Here is a 23,230-nt window from a genome sequence, read left to right as displayed (position 1 = left end):
GTTCCTATCCTTCCTGGCTGATGTTTTGGTCACTTTTGAATGCTGGCGGTGCTTTCACTCTAGTGGTAGCATGAGACGGAGTCTACAACCCACACAAGTGGCTCAGGTAGTGCAGCTCATCCAGGATGGCACATCAATGCGAGCTGTGGCAAGAAGGTTTGCTGTGTCTGTCAGCGTAGTGTCCAGAGCATGGAGGCGCTACCAGGAGACAGGCCAGTACATCAGGAGACGTGGAGGAGGCCGTAGGAGGGCAACAACCCAGCAGCAGGACTGCTACCTCCGCCTTTGTGCAAGGAGGAGCAGTAGGAGCACTGCCAGAGCCCTGCAAAATGACCTCCAGCAGGCCACAAATGTGCATGTGTCTGCTCAAACGGTCAGAAACAGACTCCGTGAGGGTGGTATGAGGGCCCGACGTCCACAGGTGGGGGTTGTGCTTACAGCCCAACACCGTGCAGGACGTTTGGCATTTGCCAGAGAACACCAAGATTGGCAAATTCGCCACTGGCGCCCTGAGCTCTTCACAGATTAAAGCAGGTTAACACTGAGCACATGTGACACACGTGACAGAGTCTGGAGATGCTGTGGAGAACGTTCTACTGCCTGCAACATCCTCCAGCATGACCGGTTTGGCGGTGGGTCAGTCATGGTGTGGGGTGGCATTTCTTTGGGGGGCCGCACAGCCCTCCATGTGCTCGCCAGAGGTAGCCTGACTGCCATTAGGTACCGAGATGAGATCCTCAGACCCCTTGTGAGACCATATGCTGGTCAAATCAAATCAAATCAAATCAAATTTTATTGGTCACATGCGCCGAATACAACAGGTGCAGACATTACAATGAAATGCTTACTTACAGCCCTTAAACAACAGTGCATTTATTTTAAACAAAAAAAGTAAGAATAAAACAACAACAAAAAAAGTGTTGAGAGAAAAAGAGCAGAAGTAAAATAAAGTGACAGTAGGGAGGCTATATATACAGTAAAATAAAGTGACAGTAGGGAGGCTATATATACAGGGGGGTACCGTTGCAGAGTCAATGTGCGGGGGCACCGGCTAGTTGAGGTAGTTGAGGTAATATGTACATGTGGGTAGAGTTAAAGTGACTATGCATAAATACTTAACAGAGTAGCAGCAGCGTAAAAAGGATGGGGTGGGGGGGCAGTGCAAATAGTCCGGGTAGCCATGATTAGCTGTTCAGGAGTCTTATGGCTTGGGGGTAGAAGCTGTTGAGAAGTCTTTTGGACCTAGACTTGGCACTCCGGTACCGCTTGCCGTGCGGTAGCAGAGAGAACAGTCTATGACTAGGGTGGCTGGAGTCTTTGACAATTTTGAGGGCCTTCCTCTGACACCGCCTGGTATAGAGGTCCTGAATGGCAGGGAGCTTTGCCCCAGTGATGTACTGGGCCGTACGCACTACCCTCTGTAGATCCTCAGACCCCTTGTGAGACCATATGCTGGTGCGGTTGGCCCTTGGTTCCTCCTAATGAAAGACAATGCTAGACCTCATGTGGCTGGAGTGTGTCAGCAGTTCCTGCAAGAGGAAGGCATTGATGCTATGGATTGGCCCGCCCGTTCCCCAGACCTGAATCCAATTGAGCACATCTGGGACATCATGTCTCGCTCCATCCACCAACGCCACGTTGCACCACAGACTGTCCAGGAGTTGGCGGATGCTTTAGTCCAGGTCTGGGAGGAGATCCCTCAGGAGACCATCCGTCACCTCATCAGGAGCATGCCCAGGCGTTGTAGGGAGGTCATACAGGCATGTGGAGGCCACACACACTACTGAGCCTCATTCTGACTTGTTTTAAGGACATTACATCAAAGTTGGATCAGCCTGTAGTGTGGTTTTCCACTTTAATTTTGAGAGAGACTCCAAATCCAGACCTCCATGGGTTGATAAATTTGATTTCCATTGATAATTTTTGTGTGATTTTGTTGTCAGCACATTCAACTATGTAAAGAAAAAAGTATTTAATAAGATTATTTCATTCATTCAGATCTAGGATGTGTTATTTTAGTGTTCCCTTTATTTTTTTGAGCAGTGCATATAGTACCAGTCAAAGGTTTGGACAAACCTACTCATTCCAGGGTTTTTCTTTATTTTTACTATTTTCTACATTGTAGAATAATAGTGAAGACATCAAATAGTGAAGACATCAGTTGTGTTGTGACAAGGTAGGGGTGGTATACAGAAGATAGCCCTATTTGGTAAAAGACCAAGTCTCTATTATGGCAAGAATAGCTCAAATAAGCAAAGAGAAACAACAGTCCATCATTACTTTAAGACATGAATGTCAGTCAATCTGGAAAATCTCAAGAACTTTGAAAGTTTCTTCAAGTGCAGTCGCAAAAACCATCAAGCGCTATGATGAACCTGGCTCTCATGAGGACCACCACAGGAAAGGAAGACCCAGAGTTACTTCTGCTGCAGAGGAAAAGTTCATGCTTCAGAGTTCAAGTAACAGACACATCTCAACATCAACTGTTCAGAGGAGACTGCATGAATCAGGCTTTCATGGTCAAATTGCTACAAAGAAACCACTACTAAAGGACATCAATAATAAGAAGAGACTTGCTTGGGCCAAGAAACACAAGCAATGGACATTAGACCAGAGTCCAAATTTGAGATTTTTGGTTCCAACCGCCGTGTCTTTGTGAGACGCAGAGTATGTGAACGGATTATCTCTGCATGTGTAGTTCCCACCGTGAAGCATGGAGGTAGAGGTGTGATGGTGTAGGGGTGCTTTGCTGGTGACACTGTCTGTGATTTATTTAGAATTCAAAGCACTCTTAACCAGCATGGCTACCACACCATTCTGCAGCGATACGCCATCCGATCTGGTTTGCGCTTAGACGGACTATCATTTGTTTTTCAACAGGACAATGACCCAAAACACACCTCCAGGCTGTGTAAGGGCTATTTGACCAAGAAGGAGAGTGTTGGAGTGCCGCATCAGATGACCTGGCCTCCACAATCACCCGACCTCAACCAAATTGAGATGGTTTGGGATGAGTTGGACCGCAGAGTGAAGGAAAAGCAGCCAACAAGTACTCAGCATATGTGGAAAAGCATTCCAGGTGAAGCTGGTTGAGAGAATGCCACGAGTGTGCAAAGCTGTCATCAAGGCAAAGAGTGGCTCCTTTGAAGAATCTAAAATCTAAAATATATTTTGATTCGTATAACACTTTTTTGGTTACTACATGATTCCATATGTGTTATTTCATAGTTTTGATGTCTTCACTATTATTTCTACAATGTAGAAAATTGTAAAAAATAATGTCCAAACTTTTGACTGGTACTGTATATTTTTATACTTAATTCACAATCAAATAGCTAAATGATTCATGGTAGGATCATCTTTGAGGGCAACGTGTCTTTACTTCCCCAGTAAATAGTAATGTGTAAAACAAACAAGCATTGTCAAACACAATGTATTTGACTACTCAGGTAATCAACAATTTGCAATTAATCAAGACAACGTGTGTTGATGCACATTAGCGCAATCTTTTCTAAAATCCCTCTCCCTCTCACACACACACACACACACACACACATAGACACACACTGCCTGTACTTGTTGTGTTATTCGCATGCCTCACCAAACGTGCACAGCTCAAATACTGTGGCAGTGTAATTGTTGGGGGAGCGAGTGGGGAAATTAATGTGGATTTGAAAGTGAAAGAAATGTAAACCAATGGAATAGCTTCAGTAGACTGAGTGATAAAGTAATGTCACATGTGATATTTCACAGCATATTCTGAACGTGAAGTCACCCACCTTTTCCTTTCAATGTCAGAGTGTGTGTGTTGTGTGTGTGTGTGCACCATGGTGATTAAATTACCGCTTTGTGTGTCTGAGAGAAAATACTGCCATCACCATGTTTTTGGAATTTCACCAAGATAGCTATTTCCTTTAGTCAATCAACCTCTTGTCTATGCTTGTGAATAGTGGAACTATAGTTCACATTCCGCAGATTACCTCTCAATATTTCATAAGCATAGTTTTGATACTAGGGGCCAGAATGTGGGTAAGTGTTTACATGTATAATAATAAATAATAATAATATGCCATTTAGCAGACGCTTTTATCCAAAGCGACTTACAGTCATGCGTGCATTTGTATGGGTGGTCCCGGGGATCGAACCCACTACCTTAGCGTTACAAGCGCCGTGCTCTACTAGCTGAGCTACACAAGATTTGTCCTGCTTGACTATCCCCACCAGTACTTTCTGGTAACACTTTACTTGAAGGGGGTGTACATTGGCATTCATAACACCTGACATAATTGTTAAAAAAAATTGTGTGTGTTGCCGTGTCCTTTATGGCTACTTTCTTAACCCATTTTCATCATTGTCATTTCTAACATTAGAAATATATATTTTGTATTCATATTTGAATGAAAAATGATATTTTGAGTACTGTAATGAAAGTTAAACTGTTATGAGGATATTATCTGTCCAGGCGCAATGTCAGAAATGTTGGGGAAATGTGCTAAGAAGGGTGATATGAAGGATTTTGCAACACTCAATAGAGGTGTCATGAAGTATTTACAAGGTGTTATGAATTAGTATGCAAACCCCCTTCATGTAAACTGTTACTGACCTTCTACAGTCATTCCCTCTGAAATTTCAATCATTGTTATTGGTATAGTGTCTATCTCCATCTACCATTTAGCATGTATCAACTAACAACTCATAACTCTCTCTCTCTCTCTCTCTCTCACCCCCTTCCTCCGTCCCTCCGTCCCTCCCTCTTCCCTCTGCCCTTAGCCCCTTTCCTGCATACTAAACACTTCTTTCCAGAATATACAGTTTATCAATTGTAATTAGCAGTTCTTCCTCACTAGCTGGGGAGTCAAACTAACCTGAAACGAGGATTGGAGCAGCGGACTTAATTTGCGAGACCACTCTGCCCTCTGTGTATCCACCACCTCCAGGCTCCTTGTGGCTGTCACAAACCATTTATCCCCTGCTTAATTAAGCAGCTTCATTCCTCAGCATTGACAATGTAGTGAGACCTCACGCACTCTGTGACAGCCCCTGTTCACAACACACATATCTGGCCCCAGTAAGACCTCCATGACAGGCCCATAGTTAGATTCGACTTGGCGTCTAATTTGGGCACCCCTCCTGAGGGTCTTGGCTTCACGATGGCAGTGAGGCCATGATAGGAAGTAGACTAGGGACTGCTGCTGTAGCTACATTGACCTCCTTCCCAACCACACAGGACATCTCTTACCCTTGCCTGGGATTTATTTTTGGCATAATATCCAATTTTCATCTATTAATTTAGCCACTGATACGATATACTGTATTTCATCCACTATACATTTGTAAATGAATAAAAGTGGTATTGCATGTGTCAAATAATGTATATAGGTATATACGTTGCATCCTATGCAGTGTTCCTGTTCTGGCTTTATGTTAACGTCCTTGTAATCTGTTCATTCGAGAATTAAATAGGAGACCTCAGCAACATTATTACCTGGAGAGTTCCAGGCTATAAGACTGACCTTTAAAATACAGAAGCAGCACATGTGGCGCAGTGGCGAGTGGACGAGCTAAAAAGGTTTGTGTGTGTCAGTCTGTGTGTGTGTGCCAGAGGAGGCTGGTGGGAGGAGCTGTAGGATGACAGGCTCATTGTAATGGCTGAAACGGAAATAATGGAACGGTACAAAACACATCAAACATATGGAAGCCACATGTTTGACTCTGTTCCATTAATTCCATTTCAGTCATTACAATGAGCCGTCCTCCAATAGCTCCTCCCACCAGCATCCCCTGGTGTGTGCGTGCGTGCGTGCGTTCAAATATGTGACTGCCTCATCTCAGCAGTTCCAACTTCTGTTTGGTCCCATGGGTCGTTATGGAAATGAAAGAATCAGTCACAATGTACACACCCTCAAGACTGCCCGAGAAGCTGGTGAAAAAAAAGCCCACCACTTTAAGACCAGTGTGCGTGTCACCTGATAGGATTACATTATGCACCACGAAAGATGATTGAGTGGAATTGGTGTTTAGTCAGCTGAATGCCACCCTACACATCCAGAGAGAGAGAGAGAGAGAGAGAGAGAGAGAGAGAGAGAGAGAGAGAGAGAGAGAGAGAGAGAGAGAGAGAGAGAGAGAGACCTGTAAAACGGTGTACCTTAATCCTGCCATTGTCACTACAAAGACATAAAAGACATTCAACGAATTGGAGAAAAAAAATATGATATGTTTCCAATTCGTACAATATGTTATGAATTTATAAGCGCTTATGATCCCAGATTGCATCTTTAATAAAATGGGCACTTTCTAGTACATACAGGGGGTGGCAGGTACCGTTGGACCAGTAACAGAAAGGTAGCTAGTTCGAATCCCAGCGCTGACTAGGTGAACAATATGTCGATGTGCCCTTGAGCAAGACACTTATCCCTAATTGCTCATTTAAGTCGCTCTGGATAAGAGCATCCGCTAAATGACTCAAATGTAAATGAAATACAGTACACATACTACACATAATTCAACACCATAGAAAACCAGGCAGAAAATGTTACGTAGTGGTACTTTTGACTGTGAATGAAAAATCAGTACATAAGAATATTTTCTGGGTAAATTTCAGGTAAATTAAAAAAGTCACATAAAAAAAGTGTTTCATAAAAAAGAAAGTGTAAAATAACCTTCAATTCAGTATCTGTATTCAGTGCTTTCCCATTGACGAAGGAGAAATAAGCCATTCAACATTAGCTCGGTGGTTGTGTTTGTGGTGGTTCTGCAGAGGTAATCCAGCCGGCTTGTTAGGGCTTCATACTGCACAGATTGAGCGTTTTTATGATAAAATGCACAAGAACAGAATCAGTCTTCCCTCACACAATGGCTTCCATTTTGTTGAGAATATATATATTTTAAATTGTTTTATGTAATGGCATTAACAGTGCTCTCTGTCTTGGATGTGTATGCTTTTGTTTGACTGAGAAGTGATCTGCCTCTTCAGCTTGAACTTGCAGTCCTGAAATAGTCAGGCGCTTGCCAATTCACTATTTGCAGTAGATAACTTGTGTTGTTGCAACCCAAAATAACTCGCAGGTGAACCTATGGGATTAGTTGACTCCCTGAGCAACATATCCCAGATGAGGAATTTAGAGCCTCTCTTGCAGTTGCAGCCATTTAAGTCTGGGGCTAATAGAGGTTGATTGTTAACACGTCTTAGAATCCCCTTAGATTAAATGTTTATACAGTGTGTTAGATAGCAAGTGATTATTCATTTATTAATTTAAGCAGGCAAGTCAACCGAGAACCTGATCTCATTTTCCAAAGGTTGTGTAAGAGGCTGCAAAGGCAAAGTTAAAACAACAAGAGTACAGCATATCAAACATGTTACGATGTGCCTTCAAAAAACGTTTTGGTACTTCTTTATTTGTCTGATTATAAACTGTGCTAACACATTTTTGATACGGTGTCATAGATACGGTGTCATAGAAGTGGGACGGGACCTCCAAAACTTCCAGGGGTGTCTCAAAGCGGAGGTGGCTAGCGAGTTTGAAGAGGGGCTTCAGGGGATATTGGCAGCGTATGAGCGTCAAACACATCTGTAGTTGTTAATAGCAACAGCTTGTTTGCTGTTTACAACACCAGAGTTCTTACAGACATTCCCAGCATTTCTGTATTCTCTATTCCCTTTCTCCAATCTCTTACCCTTTCCTTCATCACCTTACACACTTGTCTGGTTTTCTGCTCATCTGAGAGACTGAAAACACCTCCATTTCCTCTCTTCACAGAAGATGGACTGGCAGAAATGAAAGAGACTCTCTTCAATCGAAGAGCTTAATAATAAGGTGTGGGTGTCAGTCCTGCTGATCCTTGTGCCCAAAATCATGTCTGTTATTTACCCTGAGGTATTTTATCATGCACTGATCGTGATCAGTGTCATCTGGCCGTATGATTGGTTCACATTTGAGTGATGAAAGGTCCTAATAAAGTCTCTCTCGCTTTCTCTCGCTCTGTTTCTCTTTCTCTCTGTCTCACCCCCTCCCGCTCTCTCTGGGATGGTAGTTTGGTAGGCTCAACGTTGCATAGGCCCTTTGGTTATAAATGTAATGCACGCCTCCTGAATTAATTAGGGACATAAAACCTCTCTCTTTAAGGAATTATAAAAAGGAAACTGTCAGTCACACGGAAATTACATTTTACTACTTCCTGTCTCTCGTTGACAGAATGTGAAAATTGTCATGTTATCTGTAGATATGAAGAACAACATTGAATATACATCCAAATATGACTCATACAAGAAAGTGATTTGGAATGGAATGGTTGGTATTTGAATGGTGTCAGTTCTTGAATTGGGCCAAAACCAGTTTACCATTCCAGTACTTCAAGGTCAGAGTAATTTCACATGATGCATCTTGCAATCCTGTCTACCACTTATCCAATTTTCATGGCCCAAATGTTATCATTCCTTAAGTAGAAATGATCAAAATGCTAACAGTCAATGTGTTGCATATACCATCTTGATGTGTTCTAAAACCTTAAAAAAAGGGTAGGTTCTCATATCACATTAGTTTTTAAAATCTGCAGCAACTCATAGAAATGTCTCTCTTTCTGAGAACTCTGTCAACATACTCCTACTGGCTAGTGCTTCTGAGCCCTGAACAGTTGCTGTGTTTATTATAAAGACACCAACAATATGCAGTAAGATGCATGGACATGCGAGAGATATGCTCTCAATCAATTCACACAGATGGTCAGTGTGCTTGGGCTGATGTTTGGACTGCCAGAGGACACTCGTGTGGCTGGCTTCTGTCGACCAGAAGCAGCCCCGCCGTGTCCAAATATATCCCCTGCAAAATGCACACGGCCACCTCTGACCCCGAGAGGGCTGGACGTACGCTCAGAAACACAGCTGTAGCTGGCTGGAGGGTCGTCCACATCCCACGCTGCCTTGCTGCCTTGCGCACTAGGACCTTATTTCCTTTTTTAACCTCTGTTCTAATGTTCTCTGTTTTGGTCATTGACTTTTTCTGCGATTTCTTAACGTTTGAGAAAAAAAAGAGGCGTTCATTTGCTAATTATTGGTGCAGTAATTAGGAAATCCCGTTCTGCGACAGAAGCCTCGGAATTCAGCATTTAATTAACCCTGTAATCACAGCCTCTGGAGTGTATTAGCATTTCAATGAGAGACTGCAGGGGAATGAGATAAATGCCATTTTAGGCCCAGCACTTTCACCTGTGCCATTGCAAAAGCAACATGCTCTCTTGTTTATTTATAAAGCACTTCTTTTAAAACTACCTCCATATATATCATCATTCATTTCCACTGGATATACTAATTTTAAAACCAGATCACAGATGTGGATTACATTAGAGACTCCTGTGGTCTCCACAGAGTTGGGTAGGACTGCCTTCAGTTCCTTTGCACCTTATTTATGGAACAAACTGCAGATCCAACTTAAGTTAGACACTCTGGTGTCCCTTGCCCATTTTAAAAATGTTATGGAGGATCAATATGATGTTGTCTGTGATTGTTTCTGTTGATTTGTGTTTTTGTTTTGTATGTTTGAAATGTTCGTGTCTGTATGTCTAAAACTGTACATGTCAACATGTTTACACAGGGCACAGCCGTAAAAGAGATCCAGGTCTCAGTCTGTTTTTCCCTGTTAAAATAAAGATTTAATAACATACCTAATCAATACCACACTACCTACATACTTAATCAATACCACGCTACCTACATACCTAATCAATACCACATTACCTACATACAGTGGGGGAAAAAAGTATTTAGTCAGCCACCAATTGTGCAAGTTCTCCCACTTAAAAAGCTGAGAGAGGCCTGTAATTTTCATCATAGGTACACGTCAACTATGACAGATAAATTGAGAAAAAAGAATCCAGAAAATCACATTGTAGGATTTTTTTATGAATTTATTTGCAAATTTATGGCGGAAAATAAGTATTTGGTCCTACAAACAAGCAAGATTTCTGGCTCTCACAGACCTGTAACTTCTTCTTTAAGAGGCTCCTCTGTCCTCCACTCGTTACCTGTATTAATGGCACCTGTTTGAACTTGTTATCAGTATAAAAGACACCTGTCCACAACCTCAAACAGTCACACTCCAAACTCCACTATGGCCAAGACCAAAGACATGTCAAAAGACACCAGAAACAAAATTGTAGACCTGCACCAGGCAGGGAAGACTGATTCTGCAATAGGTAAGCAGCTTGGTTTGAAGAAATCAACTGTGGGAGCAATTATTAGGAAATGGAAGACATACAAGACCACTGATAATCTCCCTCGATCTGGGGCTCCACGCAAGATCTCACCCCGTGGGGTCAAAATGATCTCAACAACGGTGAGCAAAAATCCCAGAACTTCACGGGGGGACCTAGTGAATGACCTGCAGAGAGCTGGGACCAAAGTAACAAAGCCTACCATCAGTAACACACTACGCCGCCAGGGACTCAAATCCTGCAGTGCCAGACGTGTCCCCCTGCTTAAGCCAGTACATGTTCAGGCCCGTCTGAAGTTTGCTAGAGTGCATTTGGATGATCCAGAAGAGGATTGGGAGAATGTCATATGGTCAGATGAAACCAAAATAGAACTTTTTGGCAAAACTCAACTCGTCGTGTTTGGAGGACAAAGAATGCTGAGTTGCATCCAAAGAACACCATACCTACTGTGAAGCATGGGGGTGGAAACATCATGCTTTGGGGCTGTTTTTCTGCAAAGGGACCAGGACGACTGATCCGTGTAAAGGAAAGAATGAATGGGGCCATGTATCGTGAGATTTTGAGTGAAAACCTCCTTCCATCAGCAAGGGCATTGAAGATGAAACGTGGCTGGGTCTTTCAGCATGACAATGATCCCAAACACACCGCCCGGGCAACGAAGGAGTGGCTTCGTAAGAAGCATTTCAAGGTCCTGGAGTGGCCTAGCCAGTCTCCAGATCTCAACCCCATAGAAAATCTTTGGAAGGAGTTGAAAGTCTGTGTTGCCCAGCGACAGCCCCAAAACATCACTGCTCCAGAGGAGATCTGCATGGAGGAATGGGCCAAAATACCAGCAACAGTGTGTGAAAACCTTGTGAAGACTTACAGAAAACGTTTGACCTGTGTCATTGCCAACAAAGGGTATATAACAAAGTATTGACAACTTTTGTTATTGACCAAATACTTATTGTCCACCATCATTTGCAAATAAATTCATTAAAAATCCTACAATGTGATTTTCTGGATTTTTTTCTCTCATTTTGTCTGTCATAGTTGACGTGTACCTATGATGAAAATTATAGGCCTCTCTCATCTTTTTAAGTGGGAGAACTTGCACAATTGGTGGCTGACTAAATACTTTTTTTCCCCACTGTATCTAATCAGCACCTACATACCTAATCAATACCACATTACCTACATACCTATTCAATACCACGCTACCTACATACCTAATCAATACCACATTACCTACCTACCTAATCAATACCACATTACCTACCTAACTAATCAATGCCACATTACCTACCTACCTAATCACTACCACACTACCTACCTACCTAACCAATACCACATTACCTACATACCTAATCAATACCACACTACCTACACACCTAATCAATACAACGTTACATACATACCTTATCAATACCACATTACCTACCTACCTAATCAATGCCACATTACCTACCTAATCAATACCACATTACCTATATACCTAATCAATTCCTACATACCAAATCAATTCCTACATACCTAATCAATACCATATTACCTACCTAACTAACTAATTACCTACCTAACTAATCAATGCCACATTACCTACATACCTAATCAATACCACACTACCTACATACCTAATCAATACCACACCACCTACATACCTAATCAATACCATATTACTTACATATCTAATCAATACATACACACCAAATCAATACCTACATACCTAATCAATACCACATTACCTACATACCTAATCATTACCTACCTACCTAATCAATACCACATTACTTAAATATCTAATCAATACCTACATACCAAATCAATACCTACATACCTAATCAATACCACAATACCTACATACCTAATCAATACCACACTACCTACACACCTTATCAATACCACATTACCTACCTACCTAATCAATGCCACATGACCTACCTAATCAATGCTACACTACATACCGACCTAATCAATACCACATTTCCTACATACCTAATCAATACCACTCTACCTACATCCCTAATCAATACAACACTACCTACACACCTAATCAATACAACATTATCTACATACCTAATCAATAACACACTACCTACATACCTAATCAATACCCTATTATCTAAATACCTAATCAATACCACACTATCTACATACCTAATCAATACCACATTACCTACATACCTAATGAATACCATATTACCTACATACCCAATGAATAAACATTACCTACATACCTAATCAATACCTAACACCCTACATACCTAACCAATACCACATTACCTACATACCTAATCAATACCACACTACCTACATACATGTCCTAATGAATAAACATTACCTACATACCTAATCAATACCTAGCTACCTACATACCTAATCAATACCACACTACCTACATACCTAATCAATACCACACCACCTACATACCTAATCAATAACATATTACTTACATATCTAGTAAATATCTACATACCTAATCAATACCTACATACCTAATCAATACCTACATACCTAATCAATACCACATGACCTACATACCTAATCAATACCACATGACCTACATACCTAATCAATACCACATGACCTACATACCTAATCAGTAACATATGACCTACATACCTAATCAATACCACATGACCTACACACTTAATCAATACCACATTACCTACCTACCTAATCAATACCACATTACCTACCAAACTAATCAATACCACATTACCTACCTACCTAATCAATACCACACTACTTACATACCGAATCAATACCACACTACATACATACCTAATCAATACCACACTACCTATACAACTAACCAATACCACATTACCTACACAACTAATCAATACCTAACTACCTACATACCTAATCAATAGCACACAACCTACATACCTAATCAATACCACACTACCTACATACCTAATCAATACCACACTACCTACAAACCTAATCAATACCACACGACCTACATACCTAATCAATATCATATTACTTACATATCTAATCAATACCTACATACCAAATCAATAACTACATACCTAAACAATACAACATTACCTACACACCTAATCAATACCTACCTACCTAATCAATACCACATTACTTACATACCTAATCAATACCTACCTACCTAATCAATACCACATTACTTACATATCTAATCATCACCTACATACCTAATCAATACCTACATACCTAATCAATACCTACATACTTAATCAATACCTATATACCTAATCAATTCCTACATACCTAATCAATACCACATTACCTATATACCTAATCAATTCCTACATATCAAATCAATTCCTACATACCCAATCAATACCACATTACCTACCTAACTAATCAATGCCACATTACCTACCTAATCACTACCACACTACCTACCTCCCTAACCAATACCACAGTATCTTCATACCTAATCAATACCACACTACCTACACACCTAATCAATACAACATTACCTACATCCCTAATCAATACAACACTACCTACACACCTAATCAATACAACATTATCTACATACCTAATCAATAACACACTACCTACATACCTAATCAATACCCTATTATCTAAATACCTAATCAATACCACACTATCTACATACCTAATCAATACCACATTACCTACATACCTAATGAATACCATATTACCTACATACCCAATGAATAAACATTACCTACATACCTAATCAATACCTAACACCCTACATACCTAACCAATACCACATTACCTACATACCTAATCAATACCACACTACCTACATACATGTCCTAATGAATAAACATTACCTACATACCTAATCAATACCTAGCTACCTACATACCTAATCAATACCACACTACCTACATACCTAATCAATACCACACCACCTACATACCTAATCAATAACATATTACTTACATATCTAGTAAATATATACATACCTAATCAATACCTACATACCTAATCAATACCTACATACCTAATCAATACCACATGACCTACATACCTAATCAATACCACATGACCTACATACCTAATCAATACCACATGACCTACATACCTAATCAGTAACATATGACCTACATACCTAATCAATACCACATGACCTACACACTTAATCAATACCACATTACCTACCTACCTAATCAATACCACATTACCTACCAAACTAATCAATACCACATTACCTACCTACCTAATCAATACCACACTACTTACATACCGAATCAATACCACACTACATACATACCTAATCAATACCACACTACCTATACAACTAACCAATACCACATTACCTACACAACTAATCAATACCTAACTACCTACATACCTAATCAATAGCACACAACCTACATACCTAATCAATACCACACTACCTACATACCTAATCAATACCACACTACCTACATACCTAATCAATACCACACGACCTACATACCTAATCAATATCATATTACTTACATATCTAATCAATACCTACATACCAAATCAATAACTACATACCTAAACAATACAACATTACCCACACACCTAATCAATACCTACCTACCTAATCAATACCACATTACTTACATACCTAATCAATACCTACCTACCTAATCAATACCACATTACTTACATATCTAATCATCACCTACATACCTAATCAATACCTACATACCTAATCAATACCTACATACTTAATCAATACCTATATACCTAATCAATTCCTACATACCTAATCAATACCACATTACCTATATACCTAATCAATTCCTACATACCAAATCAATTCCTACATACCCAATCAATACCACATTACCTACCTAACTAATCAATGCCACATTACCTACCTAATCACTACCACACTACCTACCTCCCTAACCAATACCACAGTATCTTCATACCTAATCAATACCACACTACCTACACACCTAATCAATACAACATTACCTACATACCTAATCAATAACATACTACCTACATACCTAATCAATACCCTATTATCTAAATACCTAATCAATACCACACTACCTACATACCTAATCAATACCTACATACCTAATCAATACTACATTACCTACATACCTAATCAATACCACATAACCTACATACCTAATCAATACCACACTACCTACATACCTAATGAATAAACATTACCTACATACCTAATCAATACCACACTACCTACATACCTAATCAATACCACACCACCTACATACCTAATCAATACCATATTACTTACATATCTAGTCAATACCTACATACCAAATCAATACCTACATACCTAATCAATACCAAATTACCTACATACCTAATCAATACCTACATACCTAATCAATACCTACATACCTAATCAATACCACACTACCTTCATATCTAATCAATACCACATGACCTACATACCTAATCAATACCAAACGACCTACAAACCTATTCAATACCACATGACCTACACACCTAATCAATACCACATTACCTACCTACCTAATCAATACCACATTACCTACCAAACTAATCAATACCACATTACCTACCTACCTAATCAATACCACACTACTTACATACCAAATCAATACCACACTACATACATACCTAATCAACACCACACTACCTACATACCTAATCAATACCACACCACCTACATACCTAATCAATACCATATTACTTACATATCTAATCAATACCTACATACCAAGTCAATACCTACATACCTAATCAATACCACATTACTTACATATCTAATCAATACCTACATACCATATCAATACCTACATACCTAATCAATACCTACATACGTAATCACAACCACACTACCTACATACATAATCAATACCTACATACCTAATCAATACCACATTACCTATATACCTAATCACCTACATACCTAATCAATACCTACATACCTAATCAATACTTACATACCTAATCAATACCTACATACCTAATCAATACCTACATACCTAATCAATACCACATTACCTATATACCTAATCCATACCTACATACCAAATCAATTCCTACATACTTAATCAATACCTACATACCTAATCAATACCACATTACCTACATACCTAATCAATACCTACATACCTAATCAATACCTACATACCTAATCAATACCTACATACCAAATCAATACCTACATACCTAATCAATACCTACATACCTAATCAATACCTACATACCTAATCAATACCTACATTCCTAATCAATACCTACATACCTAATCAATGGGTTTTGTCTGAGACGCTCTTTGATCCCTTTTCTTCTTTTCCGCTCTTTCTGTCGCTGTTTGAACTGTCGATTACGACCAGACTGTTTGATGTCAGGCAGATAATTACAACTGCCTGGCGGGGAGACACGTTCCAGGCATTGTTCGTTCTTGGCGTGCGTCGGTCGGAGCCTGCGGGTTCGACTCTGTTTTTACTCCGTCAGAAACGCCTGTGATCTGCCTTATCAGGCCTCTGAGGCCTGTCATTAGTCCGCCGTGTCACTGTTAATAAACTCTGAAGTGACAGACCCATCCGTACCCCTAAAAGATGCCAACCGATGACGATGTCACTCACAAGCTTTTTCATGTTGCAACTGACTGTAATAATATCACACTGCACTCAGTGCGCTCCATAGACGTACTACCAGGGAGCTGCAATAACTATAGGGGCATTGCGATGGCGTGGTTGAAATAATGGTGATGATTGGGATAGGACGAGCAGTCTCAATGCACCTCTGCTCCTGCAATTGGGATGTGAATGGCAATCTCTGAGAAAAGAGCCCTTTTGTGTAGGGTGGAAAGCTAGAAGCCCGGCCATTAGCCATCACCGGCATACCCTCATGATCAACTTGTGCACTTAAGGAACCCTTCATTCCTCAACAGGTCCAACAACTATTTCTGGTGGCTATGGTCAGGATCTAAACCAGGGCTCTCCAACCCAATTCCTGGAGAGCTACCCTCCTGTAGGTTTTCGCTGCAACCCCAGTTGTAACTAACCAGATTCAATTGATCGACCAGCTAATTATTAGAATCAGGTGCGCTAGATTAGGGTTAGACGGTAGCTCTCGAGGAATGGGATATGCCTGCAATTGAAACAGAACTATTCTTCTACTTCAAGGTGATCGTATAGCTATCTACTTTTTTGCTTCTCATTTGAATATCTTATCATAGCTAAAGTGCAATCCAGTTACTGCTTTTGCCAGTACAGAGGACTGCAATGGTTGTAATGACACTCTGTTGAGTCAGACGGGCAACGGACAAAGACAGCAATGCATTCGAAATGAGGAGCTTACAACAACCGTTTGCGAATCACAAAACTGTTGATTTATCTCTAATGTGTGTAATGTAGATTTTTGCCCAACCCGGTAAAGAGCAGATGGCTGAGGTTGTGTAATTTCGACTGGCCTGATTGCCTCCCCATCTCAAAGAGACAAAGTACTTTCACAAAATACCATATGCCTGAATGTTGCAGAGCATATGTTGCTAGCTCCATGGAACGTAACAACGTCAGTCGTGTAATGAGGTTTCTTGTCAAAGCGTCCATGCACCTGGAGGCTGGCACGGACCTGGGCTTCAGTCACACAGTCCAGAAGGTTAAACTTTAGCTGTGAAATTGTAAAGGATGATATGATTCGACTGTGCCATATTGGATGATTCATAATTTAATACACAAGTCACAACCCAACCTCATGGTGAATAGAAGTGAAAATTAGTGCCCTAACTTCAGAAGTGGTGCATTATTTCTCTTGGCTCTCAGGACATTAGTGTCTATGACCTCACTCATTCCAATGAAAGTGATTAAAACCGTTTCAATGCACCATTGGCTGTACAGCATGAAGGGGAGCTGCTATTATTTATCACCCATTCCTTAGTCACCTGTTCTGTGGAGAACAGAGCACAGGGTCAACATTATTCAAGGTTATGGGGTTTACAAAAAAGAGAAAGAGAACACTGCTGTCGGTATAGACTTTTTCCAAAAATAAAAAATATTGATGGAATGTTGAAGCAAGGTTTACTGACAAAAGCCCGAAGTGAGCAGGTTCTGCCGAAGACAAAGCAAGGCCTTATGGGAGTGTGGGCCTATAGGTAGTACCCTTCACAATGGAAAATGTATCTGTTTATTTAAAGTATTATTCCATAGGAGCAAGCAACTGAAAATCAATAGAATGTTAGTAGCCTTCAAGCAAGACTGATTCTCTTTCGACGGATGTAAAGAATCTCTGTCATGTCTCAAATTGAATAACCTCCAAACTGTCACAATGTACTCTTGTTCCGTCTCCTCAACATCCTATAGGTGCAATGAATATGCTACATAAGGTGCACATTAGGTCTTCAAAACCGTAGTCAATAGGCTGCATGAGGTCGTAATGGAAAGGGTTTTGAGCTGTGATAATTCTTTTGCAAAAAGCTTCTCAGAAATACACTGTTTCTCATGCTGGCGTTCACCTCTTACTAATGACATTTTCTGTATAGCTGCTCCAGTCACTGACGTACTTTGTCCTTAAAAGTGAAGTAAAAAGAAAGGTATGAAAATAATAAAGGAAATATATTTTAAAATATATATATACAGTGCATTCGGAAAGTATTCAGACACCTTTACTTTTTCCACATTTTGTTACGTTACAGCCTTATTCTAAAATGGATTAAATCGGTACTTTGTTGAAGCACCTTTGGCAGCGATTACAGCCTTGAGTCTTCTTGGGTATGACGCTACAAGCTTGGCACACCTATATTTGGGGAGTTTCTCCCATTATTTTCTGCAGATCATCTCAAGCTCTGTCAGGTTGGATGGGGAGTGTTGCTGCACAGCTATTTTCAGGTCTCTCCAGAGATGTTAGATCGGGTTCAAGTCTGGCCTCTGGCTGGGCCACTCAAGGACATTCAGAGATTTGTCCCAAAGCCACTCTTGCGTTGTCTTGGCTGTGTGCTTAGGGTCGTTGTCCTGTTGGAATGTGAAACTTCGCCCCAGTCTGAGGTCCTGAGTGCTCTGGAGCAGGTTTTGATCAAGGACTCTGTCCTTTGCTCTGTTCATCTTTCCCTCAATTCTGACTACCTGGCGCCGACGAAGATTGCGGCCTCAAGACTTGCTCTTAGGAAATGTTTTACATTATTAGCTCAGAAAGTGTTTTGCATCATTACATACAGCCGGGAAAAACTATTGGATATCAGAGCGGCGGTAACTCACCAGCATTACGACCAGGAATACGACTTCCCGAAGCAGATCCTTTGTTTGCTCTCCCCAGGGCAACTGAACTGATTCCAGCGGCTGACCCAAAACATTGCCGGCGGAGGAGAGGCACTCGGAGCGGGCTGCTGGTCCGACTTAGGAGGCGCGCACACCACCCATCGCTTCCAAGTATTCTACTTGCTAATGTTCAATCTTTAGTTAACAAAGTCAACGAACTACGGGCAAGGATTTCTTTCCAGAGAGACATCAAGGCCTGTAACATACTCTGTTTCACGGAAACATGGCTCTCTTGGGATATTCTGTCGGAATAGGTCCAGCCAGATGGGTTCTCATTTCATCGCGCAGACAGGAATAAATATCTTGTGGTGTAATTGTAGCCCCCCTCAAGCCGATACCACGACGGCCCTCAAAGAACTTCACTGGACCTTATGCAAACTGGAACCACAAATCCTGAGGCTGCATTTATTGTAGACGTGGATTTTAACAGAGCAAATTTGAGGACTAGGCTGCCGAAGTTCTATCAACATATTGACTGTTGTACTCGCGCTGCTAAAATCCTCTACCATTGCTATTCAAACTTTTGGGATGGTTATAAGGCCCTCCCCCACCCTCCTTTCGGCAAATCTGACCACGACTCCATTTTGCTTCTCCCTTCTTATAGGCAGAAACTCAAACAGGAAGTACCTGTGCTAAGGACTTTTCAATGCTGGTCTGACCAATTGGAATCCATGCTTCAAGATTGTTTTGATCAGGCGGACTGGGATATGTTCCGGGTAGCTTCCAAAAATAATTTAGACATATACACTGAAACAGGTGACTGAGTTTATCAGGAAGTGTATAGGTGATGTTGTACCCACTGTGACTATTAAAACCTACCCTAACCCGAAACCGTGAATAGACGGCAGCATTCGCGCAAATCTGAAAGCGCGAACCACCGCATTCAAACATGGCATGGTGACTGGGAATATGGCAGAATACAAACAATGTAGCTACTCACTCCGCAAGGCAATCAAACTGGCAAAACATCAGTATAGAGACAAAGTGGAGTCGCAATTCAACGGCTCAGACACGAGAAGTATGTGGCAGGGTCTACAGACAATCACGGACTACAAAAAGAAAACCAGCCACGTCGCCGACACCGACGTCTTGCTTCCAGACAAGCTAAATACCTTCTTTGCCCGCTTTGAGGATAACACAGTGCCACTGACGAGGCCCACTACCAAGAACTGTGGCCTCTCCTTCTCCATGTCCGACGTGATTAAGACATTTAAGCATGTTAACCCCCGCAAGGCTGCTGGCCCAGACGGCATCCCTAGCCGCGTCCTCAGAGCATGCGCAGACCAGCTGGCTGGTGTGTTCATGGACATATTCAATCTCTCCCTTTCCCAGTCTGCTGTTCCCACATGTTTCAAGAGGGCCACCATTGTTCCTGTACCCAAGAAAGCAAAGGTAACTGAACTAAATGACTATCGCCCTGTAGCACTCACCTCTGTCATCATGAAGTGCTTTGAGAGACTAGTCAAGGATCATATCACCGCTACCTTACCTGTCACCCTAGACCCACTTCAATTTGCTTACCGCCCCAATAGATCCACAGACGATGCAATCGCCATCACACTGCACACTGCCCTATCCCATCTGGACAAGAGGAATACCTATGTAAGAATGCTGTTCATTTACTATAGCTCAGCATTCAACACCATAGTACCCTCCAAGCTCATCATTAAGCTCAAGGTCCTGGGTCTGAACCCCGCCCTGTGCAACTGGGTCCTGGACTTCCTGACGGGCCGCCCCCAGGTGGTGAAGGTAGGAAACAACATCTCCACTTCGCTGATCCTCAACACTGGGGCCCCACATGATGTGTGCTCAGCCCCCGCCTGTTCTCCCTGTTCACCCATCACGCCTCCAACTCAATCATCAAGTTTGCAGACGACACAACAGTAGTAGGCTTGATTACCAACAATGACGAGACCGCCTACAGGGAGGAGGTGAGGGCTCTGGGAGTGTGGTGCCAGAAAAAATAACCTCTCACTCAACATCAACAAAACAAAGGAGATGATCGTGGACTTCAGGAAACAGCAGAGGGTGCACCCCCCTATCCACATCAACGGGACCGCAGTGGAGAAGGTGGAAAGCTTCAAGTTCCTTGGCGTACACATCACCGACAAACTGAAATGGTCCACCCACGCAGACAGTGTGGTGAAGAAGGTGCAACAGAGCCTCTTCAACCTCAGGAGGCTGAAGAAATTTGGATTATCACCTAAAACCCTCACAAACTTTTACAGATGCACAATTGAGAGCATCCTGTCGGGCTGTATCACCGCTGGTACGGCAACTGCACCGCCCACAACCGCAGGGCTCTCCAGAGGGTTGTGCGGTCTGCCGAACGCATTACCGGGGACAAACTAACCGCCCTCCAAGACACATACAGCACCCGATGTCACAGGAAGGCCAAAATGATCATCAAGGACATCAACCACCCGAGCCACTGCCTGTTCACCCCGCTATCATCTAGAAGGCGAGGTCAGTACAGGTGCATCAAAGCTGGGACCGAGAGAATGAAAAACTGCTTCTACTAGCACATTAGAGGCTGCTGCTGCCTATTGAAATCACTGGCCACTTTAAGGAATGGAACACACTTTGATAATGTTTACATATCTTGCACTACTCATCTAATATGTATATACTGCATTCTATTCTATAATATTCTTCTGTATCTTAGTCCATGCCGCTCTGTCATTGCTCGTCCATACATTCTTAAATCCCATTCCTTACTTTTTTGTGTGTATTGGGTATATGTTGTGAAATTGTTAGATATTACTGCACTGTCGGAGCTAGAAGCACAAGCATTTTGCTACACCCACTATAACATCTGCTAAACACGTGTCTGTGACAAATAAAATTTGATTTGATTTGATTTGAGTCCCTGCCACTGAAAAACATCCCCACAGCATGATGCTGCCACCGCCATGCTTCACCATAGGGATGGTGCCAGGTTTCCTCCAGACGTGACGCTTGGCATTCAGGCCAAAGAGTTCAATCTTGGTTTCATCAGACCAGAGAATCTTATTTCTCATGGTCTGAGAGTCCTTTAGGTGCCTTTTAGCAAACTCCAAGCGGGCTGTCATGTGCCTTTTACTGAGGAGTGGCTTCCGTCTGGCCACACTACCATAAAGGCCTGATTGGTGGAGTGATGCAGAGATGGTTGTCCTTCTGGAAGGTTCTCCCATCTCCACAGAGGAACTCTGTCATTGTCTAAAAACGTGTTATCACTTCGTCATTATGGGGTATTGTCTGTAGATTGATGAGGGGAAACAATTATTTAATCCATTGTAGAATAAGGCTGTAACGTAACAAAATGTGTAAAAAGTCAAGTTGTCTGAATACTTTCCGAAGGCACTGTATATATTTAAAAATAAATATATGGGGGATTGGAAATGATGCAGACAATTACGTTGATGAAAGCCACAATCTACCTGCAATATTAAAGATGATCTAACCCCCCCCCCCAGTAATTTGGGGTTGACTTGCCACCATGTAGATGGTTATTCTTGCTCTCTCTCGTCAGTGTCAGACGAGAGGGAACCAGTCATTTGTTATGTCTGCAGGGAATTCCACCCTCTATAACTTGCACTATGGCATGAAGATGTCAAATTCTGTCACCATGTACCTTGTTATAATCTGAAGTGTATAACAATGTTGAGTATCACTTTTCCTGTTCTTGTCATATTTTTACCCTCACAAGAAATTGAGGAATATGGTCCACATGCTACTTGTCAAATGAAAGGAAACATAAAAGGTAGTATATATTCAGGCTTATACTTTTGTTTTCTGTCGTTTACTCTCGTCTGAAAACAGGTATAAAGCATGGAGTAAATATGGCAGTGTAGTGTACA

The sequence above is a fragment of the Coregonus lavaretus genome (genome assembly GCF_964263955.1).
Source record: "Coregonus lavaretus genome assembly, chromosome: 34".
In the NCBI taxonomy this organism is placed as follows: domain Eukaryota; kingdom Metazoa; phylum Chordata; class Actinopteri; order Salmoniformes; family Salmonidae; genus Coregonus; species Coregonus lavaretus.
The sequence above is the reverse complement of the archived record's forward strand: the minus strand, read 5'-3'. Positions refer to the sequence as shown.